The sequence below is a fragment of the Schistocerca serialis genome, chromosome 4 (genome assembly GCF_023864345.2).
Source record: "Schistocerca serialis cubense isolate TAMUIC-IGC-003099 chromosome 4, iqSchSeri2.2, whole genome shotgun sequence".
NCBI lineage: Eukaryota > Metazoa > Arthropoda > Insecta > Orthoptera > Acrididae > Schistocerca > Schistocerca serialis.
Genome location: NC_064641.1, coordinates 198,188,159 through 198,202,503, shown reverse-complemented (window position 1 = coordinate 198,202,503; position 14,345 = coordinate 198,188,159).

The window sequence follows — 14,345 nt, the reverse complement described above, 5'->3', positions numbered from 1 at the left end:
ATGATATGGTATTCATCGTACACAAAATGCACTGTACTGTATGTATTGATGGTAGATGTAGTTACTCCCTTTCAAAACCAAAGGTAAGTGTTACATAACAATCCTGGGCGTGTTGTTTGCTAGGGTAATCGCTTGCTATAACAATTCAAACGTCTATGATCATTTAAGCTGTATCGTTTTTGATGGCAGGTTATTTGCAACAATTCTTTTGTAATATAAGCTGTAAGAAATGATTTATTAATGTCATACTTATGTAATACTTTTAGCTACGATATTACGCATGTGAAATCAATATACAAATGAGGCTTTGGCTTTGAATGCAGCTTTCGCAGCGATGATAATGATTGTGCTGTATGATGTTTAGTATGGTGTTGCGTATTGTTTATTCCTTGTACAAGTGGAGGTTTATTGCCGAAGGTTACATAAACTTTTTTGTGTTTCAACAAATTTTATTTTATTTCTTCTGACACTAAGCAGATATCATATGCTATAAAAGTCTCTCAATAAATGGCACTCGATGCGGCAGCACGATAGCGAACTAAGAGGCGGCCATGTGTCCATGTGCAAATGCATGAGGACAACACTTACCAAGATGCCCTACCGACCACTAAAATTTATATTTGTCAGTTAAATTGTGTCGTTTAGGTGAAACAGTAGACGCATAGGTAACCACATCAATGGACTTATTGCTGTTCACGGTTTGCCTTTTGGCAACGTGATGTGTAACTAGTTGCGGCGACAGACATGGTATGGTTGTAATCATGTAAATACTTATAATATGTACAAGTGTACTGTATGTAAGTATTTTCTGTACAATATGTAATTTGTAAATTTAGACGTGAGGCTTGAGAATGGGCTATTGATCAGTGATGGACAGTTCGTGGCTTGAACGCCAGAACCCCAAATACCTGATTTCATCCAACAATTATGTGATGAACAATACGATTTATCTTTGTGCTGTATAATCAGTAGTACATTGGCAGAATCAGTGAAACAGGCAACTTACTGTGTCCTGTTCAGTGGCTTAGCTCACAATAAACGCTCTTATTTCCTCAAGATCCACACAAAAACTGGCCAAACGGCTCGAAATATGCCTGTAAAATTTCAAGACCACCGTTGGTTGTACTCATCATGAAGAAAAAAGGTCAATTGACAGGATGACCAGCATTACCCTGGAAATGAACAACACTACTTTTTTCTCCATGAGCCTTAGTAGAGTATCTTTATGTTACTCTACTCTTTGTGAGATCACAATGTGAACTGTTTATCTAGAAGTATTCAATGATTTACAAAATCAAAAGCCATTGATGGACCACAAAAAATAGCAACGGGTCACTTCCTGTTACTCATAGCATTTAATATTTTATTAGTGAAAGTATATATAGCATTTTCCGTGGAAAAACCCTTCTGGAAACCAAACCGACATTTTGTTAAAACTTTATTTTTATAAAGGTGTAAAGCTGCTCTACAATACATTACTTTTTCAAGAATTTTGGAGAAGGCAGTAAGAAGAGAGATTGGGCGGTAGTTGTTGACATCAGACGTATCCCACTTTTTATGCAGTGGTTTAACAATGCATACTTCAGTGTATCTGGGAAATTACGCTGCTTCAGAGAGCTATTACATATGAGGCTAAGAATCCCACTTATTTCTTGGGAACAAGCTTTTATTATCCTGCTGGAAATGCCATCAATTCCATGAGAGCTTCTATTCTTGAGAGAGTTTATTAACTTCCTAATTTCAGATGGAGAGGTGGGTGGAATTTCAATTGTATCAAATGGTGCGGGTAAGGCCTCTTCCATTAACAGCCTTACTTCTTCTAACGAACATTTTTATCCTATTTTCTCTATAACATTTAAAAAATGATTATTCAAAATGTTTTCGACTTCTGGCTTGTTGTTTATCAAGTTTCGATTCGCTTGGATGATGATGCTGTGATCCTGTACTCTTGGTTGTCCTGTCTCCCTTGTAGTAATATACCAAATTGTTTTGATTTTGTTATCAGAGCTATTAATCTCAGACATGATGCACATTCTTCTGGACTTTTTAATAACCTTTCTTAATGTGGCACAGTAGTTTTTATAATATTTGGCTGTTTCTGTGTCATTACTCTTTCTTGTTGTTAGATACAGTTCCATTTTGTGGCTGCAAGATATTTTTATTCTTTTAGTAAGCCAAGGTTTTAGCTTGGTTTCTTCTAATTAGATTTAACAACTTTCTTGGGGAAACAGTTTCCAAATTCTCTTACAAGTGTATCATGAAATAAGTTATATTTTAAATTAGCATTGGGTTCCTTGTGCACCTCATCCCAGTCTAACTGCTGAAGATTTTATCTGAAATTTCTAATTGTTGAGTCAGTAATTGAACACACAACTTTGGAGGGTACTTTTGAATTACTGAATGGAGCTATGTCATATACTGTAACTAGCAGAGCATCATGATCAGAAAGCCCATTCTCAACAGGACAAGAATTAATGTTTTTAAACCTATCTTGGTTTATAAGAATGAGCTGCTGTCCTTTACTACCTGAGTAGGAAAATTAATGACAGATGTCAAATTGAAAGAACGGAGCAAGACTTCCAGGTCATCCTTCCTATTACACTCTTTCAGTGAATCAACATTGAAGTCCCCACAAACAATAATTTGCTTTCCCCTATCTGACAGATAGCACAACAAGGCATCCAAGTTTTCCAGGAGTAAATGAAAGTTTCCTGAAGGGGACCTGTATATACTGTTACAATTATAAAAGAGCCATCCTTCAGTTTAAGTTGACAGGCACATGTTTCTATATGTTGCTCTAGACAAAACTTTTTTCTATCTAATGTTTCTACACATTGATAACTTTTGAGATACGTGGCAACTCCTCCTCCCACCTTATTCTCTCTACTCATACGTGCAGCTAGTTTATAACCACTGATACTTACGTTTTCCATATCAAACACAATGTGATGCTGAGACAGGCATAGTATATCTAATACATTTTCAGATTCAATGTCATCTAAACTAACCATTAGCTCATCTACTTTATTCTTCAATCCCACAATATTTTGGTGAGAAATGGTAACATTATTTTTTACTTTACCTTTGTGAGGATCTACTTTTTTTTTAATCCACCAATATTTTGGTTAAGTATGGTAACATTATTATTTACTTTCCTGTTGTGATAATTTTGTGAGTTTTGACCTCTTTAGCACCTGCTTGCCTGAACGTCTCATTGGACACTGATATGAGTCTAAAAAAGAGGGACATCCATGAGTACTAGTGTCCCGCCTTATGGATTTCGCTAACGACCCTTCCCTTTCCTATTGAGATGTAGGACATGCCTTGTGAAATCCCCCTATCAATAGCCTCGACAGGAACCAATCCAAAGTCTGACAGACTGGCTGCCCTACGCAACTGATCCAACTCCATATTTACCCTCCTGACGGAACGGTTCAACTAGGGCTGATCATGCCGCACGAAAGCAGGCATCAGCCCAACATTGGTATGGGTTGTTGCCGAGGCTATTTTCACCAGGTCACACTCAATGCTGTAGCCCTGATCCTTATCAATACTGTTTCCCACTCGACCCACTATCATCACATGATACTGCTTCATGAATCCCTTGCACAAGGAACCTATATCCTCTACCACCTGGCGAAGACTTGCACTTGGCTTGAAAAAGTTTGTGACCTAGTACCTGTCACCTAATTTTTCCTGCAAAATCTGGCGCACAACTCTTCCATGGCTGCTACCTAGCAACAGAACTTTCCTCTTAGTTTCTACTATTTTTTTGAAATAGTTGGTTTCCTAGTGAGATTCTGTTGCATCTTAACTACATCTACTTCTACTGGAGCCTCTTCCTTACTGAACTGTGGTAGCAAGGCAAATCTATTGGTTGTGCCAATTGGGAAACTGTCGGACACTGACCTCTTTCTCTGGCCCCGCTTCCCAGATACCGTTTCCCACTGCGATGTGCCCTCCTCCCCCCTTAACCTCTTCAGTTCCTCCCTCGCTCTGTCCAAATCAGCCTGAAGGGCTCTAGTTTTCTCTTCCTGTTCAGCTATAATCCTATCTCTTGAGCAAACCCTGCAAGAGAATCGAAGAGTCTCTTTTGCTTCCCCAATTCCCACCCCGCTACAATTTCCCCAATGAAACCACCGGTCACAACAGCAGCACAAAACCCCTGAACTCACTTTCCCACTGCAGCTCATATACATAGTATCCATGGTAGTTTGGAAATTAGTTAAGAGATTTACTAAGTGATAACGATAATATATTAAATACAGATGCAGAAGGACACTAAATATGTTTTGGAAACTAATATGTAAGTAAACTATTACCAAATGCACTTAAATTTGTGGTATAACGCTAAATATGCACGATCAAATATTAGGCCTAACCAGCCGAATGCAACCACAACGAACTTTTTGCGATAAATGGAAGAATACGTAAATAAAATAAAAACCTTGAATGGCAAGGTTGAAGAGCACACTATTTAATGTATTTAATTAGTTAATCTGTACCAAATGCACTTACGATTGCGGTATAACGCTAAATATGCACACTCGAAAAGTAAGGCAAAGCCGCGAAATATAAACAAAACGAACTTTTCGCGATTACTGGAACAATACGCAAATAAAAGAAAAACCTTTAATGGTGAGCTTGAAAGGCACCCTAATGAACGTATTTAATCAGTTAAATTACAGCAAATGCACTTACAATTGCGGTATAACGCTAAATATACATACTCGAAAAATTAGGCCCAAGCAGCAGTAAGTAAACAAACGAACTTTTCGCGATTAATAGAACACTACGCAAATAAGAGAAAAGCTTTGAATGGTGAGCTTCAAGAGTACACTAAAGAACGTATTTAATTAGTCAAAAGTCTTCAACTACAGTTAATTACAACCTAAATAACTTATCTTTCACGAGAGCTCTGTCTCCGTACGTGCGGCCTTCTGCGAAAAATGCAGAGATAACTTGAGTACACCATTGATCTTGGGAATCAGGGACATAAAGATGATGCAATAGAGGGGTGCCTGTGGTAATCTTATTAGTAAATGTTTCACACGATAAATGAATATTCCGGGAAGGTGAGTATGCAAGTTCTTATCCTGCTGACTCAGGTGGGAGGTTTGGTTATACAAGCAGAGCTTCTAGTCAAGGAAGGAACTGATGTTGTATCATCGTAACTGTCATCCTTCAAAAATTTATCTTGTGTGCATAAATAAGTGCAAATCTGAAAAATTTTTCACATTTTAGTGTTAACAATGTTACACATTTAAGTTATCCACCTGGTAGCTTAAGCATGTGGTTCCCAGTGTTGCATTTTCTGAAAGCAACTAGAGAAAGCAGCGTCGTCTTCCTGAAAAATATGCAGAAAATGGACATTCACGGCAACTCTGCATCAAAATATATTTCTGAGGCTTTTTAACCAAGTGACTCTGTTTATTCAATCTGTCTTTCATTCAGTCTAGTACACTCCCTTGACCCACAAACGGAGTATTTGTGGGTTAGCACCCTCCTTCCGATGGAGCACAGAAATATCTGTACGCTGCAGCAGAGAAAATACTGCAGCGGTCAAAGGAAGGAACGTCGGTAGGCTGAGCTACATCGACTAAGCTAATAATATTATCGTACTGGTTGTACTGCAGCAAAATGCGAAAGATTATTTCGAAAGGTTTTCTCTCGAGTCTCAGTATAGAATCTGAATATGTAATGGTGTGATATACAGTGGACTTCGGTTTTATAGAGCCTATGTGTATCTTGGATGACTGTAAGATCTCTTCAAGAACAGAGTTAACTCTAAGAAACCAACATATTAAAATCAACTGTCGCTGATGAACTGGAAAGAATTATTTGGACGGGAATTAAAGAAAAAGTTCAAATGGAAGTTAGTGTCAGTGAGGAAAAGAAATTTAATGCGTGAACATACACGAAACTGTGTAAGGAAGTTAACCTTAAATTCTGTGAAAAGCTGAAACATGTTCATGTTTTTGAAAAACGGAACGAAGGCTTCACTGAAAGACCTACAGCATTCATTGTTCTGATTATGAATGGCATGTAAATCTATTAACGCTGCATGTTGTTAATACGTATACATATCAGAAAAAAACTTTTAGATAGCAGCTCACTGTAGCGTAACTCATTCTTATCGCAATATGACAAAGTGTGATTTCAGTCTGTATCATTTTTATAGTGATGTACACATTTATTTGACTGTTCTCACCTGAAACTAGTCACCGGGATAATGTACTGGCAGGACTGAGTTTCAGAAACTTATGATGTATAGCAACAAAATGAAACCTGCAATTCGAAATTTGTACAGGTACGTAATGCATGTTGAAATCAGTTACTAATTGCAGTCATAGTAGTCATTGATACATATTCCAGTCAGATACATTTCCATTATCCATTGCCTATTACATACGCTGCGGCCAAGACCAGGAACATTCGAAGTTAGAATTCCATGCAGTGGATAACAGACAAGCTGTATACACCCACTGGAAGAGCATACGGCGTTTTATTGCAAAATAAATTGCAAAATGAAAAGGTTGAGATGGTTCCTGAAGAATAAGTAACGTTTCACTTGCTAGAGATCTGCCACGTTTGTAGGGAACTGTTTGAGGAAGGCGAAACTAAACACAAAAATCACTGTATCTCATCGGTGCATGCTGAGGTATCGCCCATCCCTGTTACAAGTGAATTCCAGGCTTCACTATAGTCTCCATCGTATCCAACAATCCGAAAAATTGCAGTAATCTATAATTGATCGTAAATATTTGCGAACAAAAGACAGGTGATGACTAAAAAGGGGTCACATATCTCTTCTATCATTAATAAATTATAGACCTGATGCGAAGTGTATTGTAGCGTTGCATAGCAGAATAAATTTATTGAACATGTTTAAAAGTTTCAAAGCCTTGCCAGGCGAGTCCAGAAGAGAGAAGGCAAGGTTTAGGATGGTGCGCCAATCTGAATGTCAGTAAGACGGACCACCGAGGTAACGGACATCAAGAAATGAGGCATTAGTACCACGCAACCTCCTAGCGGAGAAATCGTAAACAAAAACATCATAATGCTTCATAACAAGGTAGTATGAAGTATTACTGCCCTGAAAAAGTGGCACTATAAATTGAAGAAGAGAAATAAATGATATTGCATATGCCACTGTGACACTGAGGCGGCAGCGCTTAAACTGGACCACTCACCCGCACCTGGCCTCCTGCTTACAACACAGGTCGTAATAGCAATATTGCTCAAACAGTGGTACTTCAGTATAAAGCTCCGGTTTGTATAATCGCTGAATTTTTTGATGTGTTCACTCAAAAAGTGTACATGATACCTACAATGACATGGAATCTGGATGATGGGGCGTATTTTGCTGATGACAGAGAGTTTCATCTAGTAAATCAGAAGGAAAGTTTTCCATATGATTACGCGAGAAGAAAATCTATTTTACTGGAAGATCATGTACCCTCAGTCCAAAAGTTAATAGCTTATTAACAGGCGACATGATAACAGAGGCCAAGTACCAAACAGCGTGCAGTGTATGGAATGTATTTAAGTGGAAGGCACTTGGAGACGGTTCTGATATAGACTGACGGAAAAAAATCACAATACCAAGAAGCAGTTATGCGACATAAAGGAAAGTTGGTAGGCGTGTTTTGAACATCTGAAAATGCAGTCTATTCAGATTTCGCATCAATAGAATAAGAGTGGGGCTAGTTGTGCACTAAGAGACTTGCTTTAAATACACGCTGTAACGCCCCCGAGCGTTAGTTACCTTTGAGACTACTTGTGATGGGTTGCTGTTAGTCAAGAATGCCTTTAAAGCGACAAAGACGCAATTATCAACACCTCAATGAGTTTGAACGGGGGAGTTTGAACGGGGTCGCGAAAATAGGGATACGAGAAGCTGGATGTTTCTTTATGAAATTGTAGAAGGACTTGCCACGAACGTAACCGCTATAGATCTTTCCTGGCAGCGGCTGTAAGGAGCATGTACTGTCGCAAATAGAGCTCCGGGTGGTCACGTGACTGGCGTGTGGCTGTGGCACATCGGACTGCCTCTCCAGCAGCAGTTTGAGCAGCAGTTGGCACCGTAGTGACACAACGAACTGTTATTTCAAAGGCAGCTCTGAGCCAGACTCCCAATAGACCTGACCACCGCCACTGGTGACTTCAGTGGTGTCCAGCAAGAGGCTATTGAAGGCAGTTTGGAGACCTGTTGTGCTTTCGGTTAAGACCTGGTTTTGCCTCTGTGCCTGTCATGGCTGTGTGTTGCTTAGAAGGATACCAGTTAAGGGCCTGCAACCAACCTGTCTGCCTGTTAGATACACTGGGCCTACACCTAAAGCTGTGGTCTGGATTGTTATTTTGTACGACTGCACGAGTACCCTCGCACCCTCACTGCAAATTTCTATGTCAGTCTAATGATTCAACCTACTCAGCTCCCGCTCATGAACACCATTACAAGGGGGTGTTTCCCAACAGGATAACGCTCGCCCATGTACTGCTGTTGTAACCCAACATGCTCTGCAGTGTGTCGACATTTTGCCGTGGCCTGCTCTATCACCAACTCTATCTCCAGTGGAGCACATATCGGACATCATTAGACGAAAACTCCAGCGTCATCGACAAAGAGCCGACACAGTCGCTGTATTGACCCACCTAGTGCAACTGCATGGAACTCCATCCCAAAAACTTACGTTCGGCTCCTGCAAAAATGTACGCCCGTTCGCGTGATTGCATTCAATACTCTGGCTGTGTTACCGGTTATTAATGTACCACCATTTCACATTTGCAATGGCTTATCTCACACATACATTAACCTGTGAACATACAATGTTAATTAATTAAATATGTTACCTAGACATGTTTATTCTTAAAATTTTGTTACTCTATATTATGCATTTTTGGTGTTGTGATTTTTCCCAGTCAGTTTAAAACTGTGTTATTCTTTCCAACTGTACTCGAAAACTTTAGTGGTCTTTGCCTCCAGATATATCTACTGGATTACGTTGCCTCACTTTCCTTAGCGGGGGATGAACTGCTGAAAGTTACTAATTCCGAACCTCAGATTATTATCAACATCCAAAAACTCCCGTTTGTTGAAAGAGGCAATAAGGGTGGTAGTGTCCATTACTCTTCCAGACGAGCTGTTAATAACAGATTCATGGTCAAGTATGATTGCAAAATTTATGAATCTTACGCCATATATCTTCACGTAAATAACATTTACAGCCGGGTGATGTGACAGTATCTATCGGTGACCAGTTTTGAATGGCTTTTTCCAGAGAGTGTCGAAAGGTTTGTTGTGGATAACGTGCCCGACAATGCAAACATTGGGTACGTGTTAAATATCAAATAACCGAAGACAATTCACGATCTTCATTCAAATTAAGACCGACGTCCATAGGAAATGTCACCACTCTCCAATACAAAGGAACCAAAGAACTTGTTTTAGACCCTAAATGATAAGAAAAACTATTTTACTCATTACACGAATCTAAAACAATATTACTACATAAACTGATTTAAAAAACTAATCGAATTTTTTCATTTAAGCAACGGCTATCAGTGCTAAAGTTATTCCGCTGCAAGGAATTTTTGAAAATTGTGACCGTGAGATAACCTAATGGAAACAGAACAATCAAACTGGGATTCTTTCCGAATATTATCTTCCTGATAGATAGAATAGATAGAATATAATCTACCTGATACCTTCTAGTGTCTCCAGGATTCTTCTCTTTGAATACCCATCGCAGATCTACGCAGCCAACACCTTCATCTCAAATTATCAGTTGAGTAATATATAATTGCAATGACCAGTTATGTGGTTTCTTTGCCAATAATACGTTTGTGTTCAGTGAACTTTGTGTTGAGCACCCATATTTTATCCTTATTCACTTACCTAGGGAGGTTCCTGTCCCAAGTGCTACAATATTTCTGAGTATCCTATTTGCTGAAATGTAAAGTCATTTCAGTAAACTTTCATTACAGTTAATAAACTTTGTGAAGTAGTAAATTTCATGACGATTTAGTGAGCGTAAGTTTGAAGTACTCCACGTATTTTTGATAAAAGGATAGTTCAAGTTTCACCAAACTTCAGTTGCCAAGAAAGGATGTATAATATCTAGATTAAAGAATGATCTTACTGATATCTCTGTACTGTATGATGGGTTACACTGATGAACCAGGACAGTTACCACCAAGTAGACTTTAAAGGGGTATTTATTGTGCGGATCGTTATTACATCTATATAGATTCATAGTTAATAGTTTTTCTCAAATTGCGTTGTAACTAAAATATTCAGCCTTGCTTTAAGTCAACAGACAGATTAGTTTCTGGATCCCCATGCGAACCGTTGAGCCAGATTTAGGTTTCATATTACAATTACAGCAATAACGAAATGCGGTTGCTAGCTCTCTAAAATTTGTGCGCTATAATAAGCAACAGGGTACAAGTATTCAAATCTATACTACAACTGCTTACCACATGTTCCATTTGAGATAAATAGTATAACGGTCCTTGAGAATTCAAATAATAATAGGAATAGGGAAAGTAATTATCTGACAGCCATATCAAGGACAGTATTTTCCAACAATTAAATTGATAAAAGAAACTCTTGTACAAATCAATATATCTCCACTATTAGTAATTAATCACATATGATAATCAGTAAGTTTCTGCTTTAAAATACATATAGTAAGTGTTATTGACAGACAGTTACAAAAGTGGTTATTATTCCTTCTGTGTTGTTTATTCCAAACTACACTCCTGGAAATTGAAATAAGAACACCGTGAATTCATTGTTCCAGGAAGGGGAAACTTTATTGACACATTCCTTGAGTCAGATACATCACATGATCACACTGACAGAACCACAGGCACATAGACACAGGCAACAGAGCATGCACAATGTCGGCACTAGTACAGTGTATATCCACCTTTCGCAGCAATGCAGGCTGCTATTCTCCCATAGAGACGATCGTAGAGATGCTGGATGTAGTCCTGTGGAACGGCTTGCCATGCCATTTCCACCTGGCGCCTCAGTTGGACCAGCGTTCGTGCTGGACGTGCAGACCGCGTGAGACGACGCTTCATCCAGTCCCAAACATGCTCAATGGGGGACAGATCCGGAGATCTTGCTGGCCAGGTTAGTTGACTTACACCTTCTAGAGCACGTTGGGTGGCACGGGATACATGCGGACGTGCATTGTCCTGTTGGAACAGCAAGTTCCCTTGCCGGTCTAGGAATGGTAGAACGATGGGTTCGATGACGGTTTGGATGTACCGTGAACTATTCAGTGTCCCCTCGACGATCACCTGTGGTGTATGGCCAGTGTAGGAGATCGCTCCCCACACCATGATACCGGGTGTTGGCCCTGTGTGCCACGGTGGTATGCAGCCCTGATTGTGGCGCTCACCTGCACGGCGCCAAACACGCATACGACCATCATTGGCACCAAGGCAGAAGCGACTCTCATCGCTGAAGACGACACGTCTCCATTCGTCCCTCCATGCACGGCTGTCGCGACACCACTGGAGGTGGGCTGCACGATGTTGGGGCGTGAGCGGAAGACGGCCTAACGGTATGCGGGACCGTAGCCCAGCTTCATGGAGACGGTAGCGAATGGTCCTCGCCGATACCCCAGGAGCAACAGTGTCCCTAATTTGCAGGGAAGTGGCGGTGCGGTCCCCTACGGCACTGCGTAGGATCCTACGGTCTTGGCGTGCATCCGTGCGTCGCTGCGGTCCGGTCCCAGGTCGACGGGCACGTGCACCTTCCGCCGACCACTGGCGACAACATCGATGTACTGTGGAGACCTCACGCCCACGTGCTGAGCAATTCGGCGGTACGTCCACCCGGCCTCCCGCATGCCCACTATACTCCCTCGCTCAAAGTCCGTCAACTGCACATACGGTTCACGTCCACGCTGTCGCGGCATGCTACCAGTGTTAAAGACTGCGATGGAGCTCCGTATGCCACGGCAAACTGGCTGACACTGACGGCGGCGGTGCACAAATGCTGCGCAGCTAGCGCCATTCGACAACCAAAACCGCGGTTCCTGGTGTGTCCGCTGTGCCGTGCGTGTGATCATTGCTTGTACAGCCCTCTCGCAGTGTCCGGAGCAAGTATGGTGGGTCTGACACACCGGTGTCAATGTGTTCTTTTTTCCATTTCCAGGAGTGTATTACTATCTTGCTTGATGAAGTGCGAAAATGCTTGGTATGTTACTTACAAAACATAATTTCTGTATGAAGTAAAGAGAATGCCAATAGCCAAATTTCTTTATGAACCGTGATAGTATTTCGTACGGTTTTGCATAGTCAGCCTGGCGACCGTTTCCTTTTATGAAATTGCAGTTTTCTTTATTACTAATAGAACTTTGTTTCGATTTCCGCCGGTTCTGCCACTGCTTCGCTTCAGTAGAAATCTTTAGAGAAAAAAATCCGATGCCTTTCCATTATGCACGATCAGGGTCAAATAAATATCCTTTCACAGGAGTAACATTATCGGTGTATTGCTAATTTAGTAGCAGCCAGTAGCATTATATAGTCTGTCAACTGTTGCAAAGGTACCCTTCTCAACGCTTTCATCGAAACATTGTGAAATAAATTCACCCCAGACTCAGCAAAATTACTTCAATAATTCGAAGATGATATTATTCGATATCAGTTCTCTCGAGATATATATCAAATGGATCAGCTTAGAGAACTTCATTCAATCTGAAAACAACTTTCACCTAAGCCAATAATACAGGAGAAAATCATTCTTCAGGTGGGATTGAAATCTTCATAATACTTTTGATCACTACTTGAATCTTTGTTGGTTATCTTGTACATACACTGATAATATCGCCACCTGTCATAAATTAAATAAGTGGATCAATTGCTTCCAGCTAATGGTGGCTACAGTTGAACATGAATTAAACACATCGTTTAATTTTTACAACTGTAAGTACAATTTTTTCTTTTGTCGTCATCATTAACGCAGTTCCGGGTGAAATGCTTCACGATGTCTTCTCTGGAAAACGGCCGTCATCTCGACGCGAATGTAGCCTAGCTACGACGGCTGCATCTTCACAAAAAGACTATCCCTTCCACCATTGTCACGCCCACTTCGTAAGATGAAACGTAAGAAACAACACACGTTTTTACAGCATAATACTCAGTCTACGTTCGATGTGATCGTCCAACACTGAAAGGTATATAAAGCGTATCCACAGAAGTGGTAAATAGGGCATTCGTCGTAATGCGGAAACGGATATAATTATAAGATGTCCACACTGGCATGAATTTTGGCATCCATGCCAAAGCTGAAATCATTTCCGGAACAGCTTTGTAAACTGTCCACGTGCCGCCGTGTTTATAGTATACCGTACATGACACAATCGCGCTGCCCAAATCCGGCCCTGAGACAACTGTGGTGCTCCATGGGCCGTAGATGAAAGGGGTCATGGACGGCTGCAGAGATGTGTGCGAATGAGTAGATGTGTATCTACTCAGCAACTGACCTCCCAGATGGCCCAATGGGTTACTAAATGTGTATCCTCAACGATCACTCAGCGAAAGTTGTTGCTTGTGGGCACCGCAATAGGCGCCTTTTTCATGCATCCATTTTGAATCCTTTTCAGTGACAACGAATGGCGGAATCTGTCAACCAATTCCGCATCACAACGTCCACAGAGTGTCGACAGGCGTCCTTTTCAGATGAGTCACATTTTATGCTCCATCACTGTCAAACTTCGGAACGGTACCTCGTCTTACTGGAAGACGATGAATCATATCGTTAGGGACCTTGTCCACCTCTTAATACAGTTTGCTTTTCCTCTGCGCGGTGGTATCTGTCAGCAGGAAACTCCAACGCGACATACTGCTCGCAGTGTATGTGGGTGGTTCGAAGAGCATCAGGATGAGTTTACCGCACTCAATTGGCCCCCAAAAGACCGGATTTCATCCCAACCGAGAATTTGTGAAACCATCTTGTTCAGCGTCTTCGCCCCATGGATCCTCAACAGAGAAGCCTAGCGCAAACTGCCCACCGCTCTGAAATCGGCAAGGCTCTACTTTCCTCTGGGTACCTTCCAAAACCTCACTGATCTCTTCCTTCATGTCTCGCCGATGTCCACAGTCCAAAAGACAGCTGTTCAGATTTTTCATAGGTAGTCGTGTTAATGTGACTGGACAGTGTATATTCATATCAAATGTACGAAATATTTCCATTTTATTAATATTACGAATCGGGCAGTTACTTACTGTCCATGTATCGTGTGGCGGAGAGTTATCGACGGTACAGCCTACAAATCACCATTTCACCACACAGCACTACCACAGCCTCACATACACATGGATTG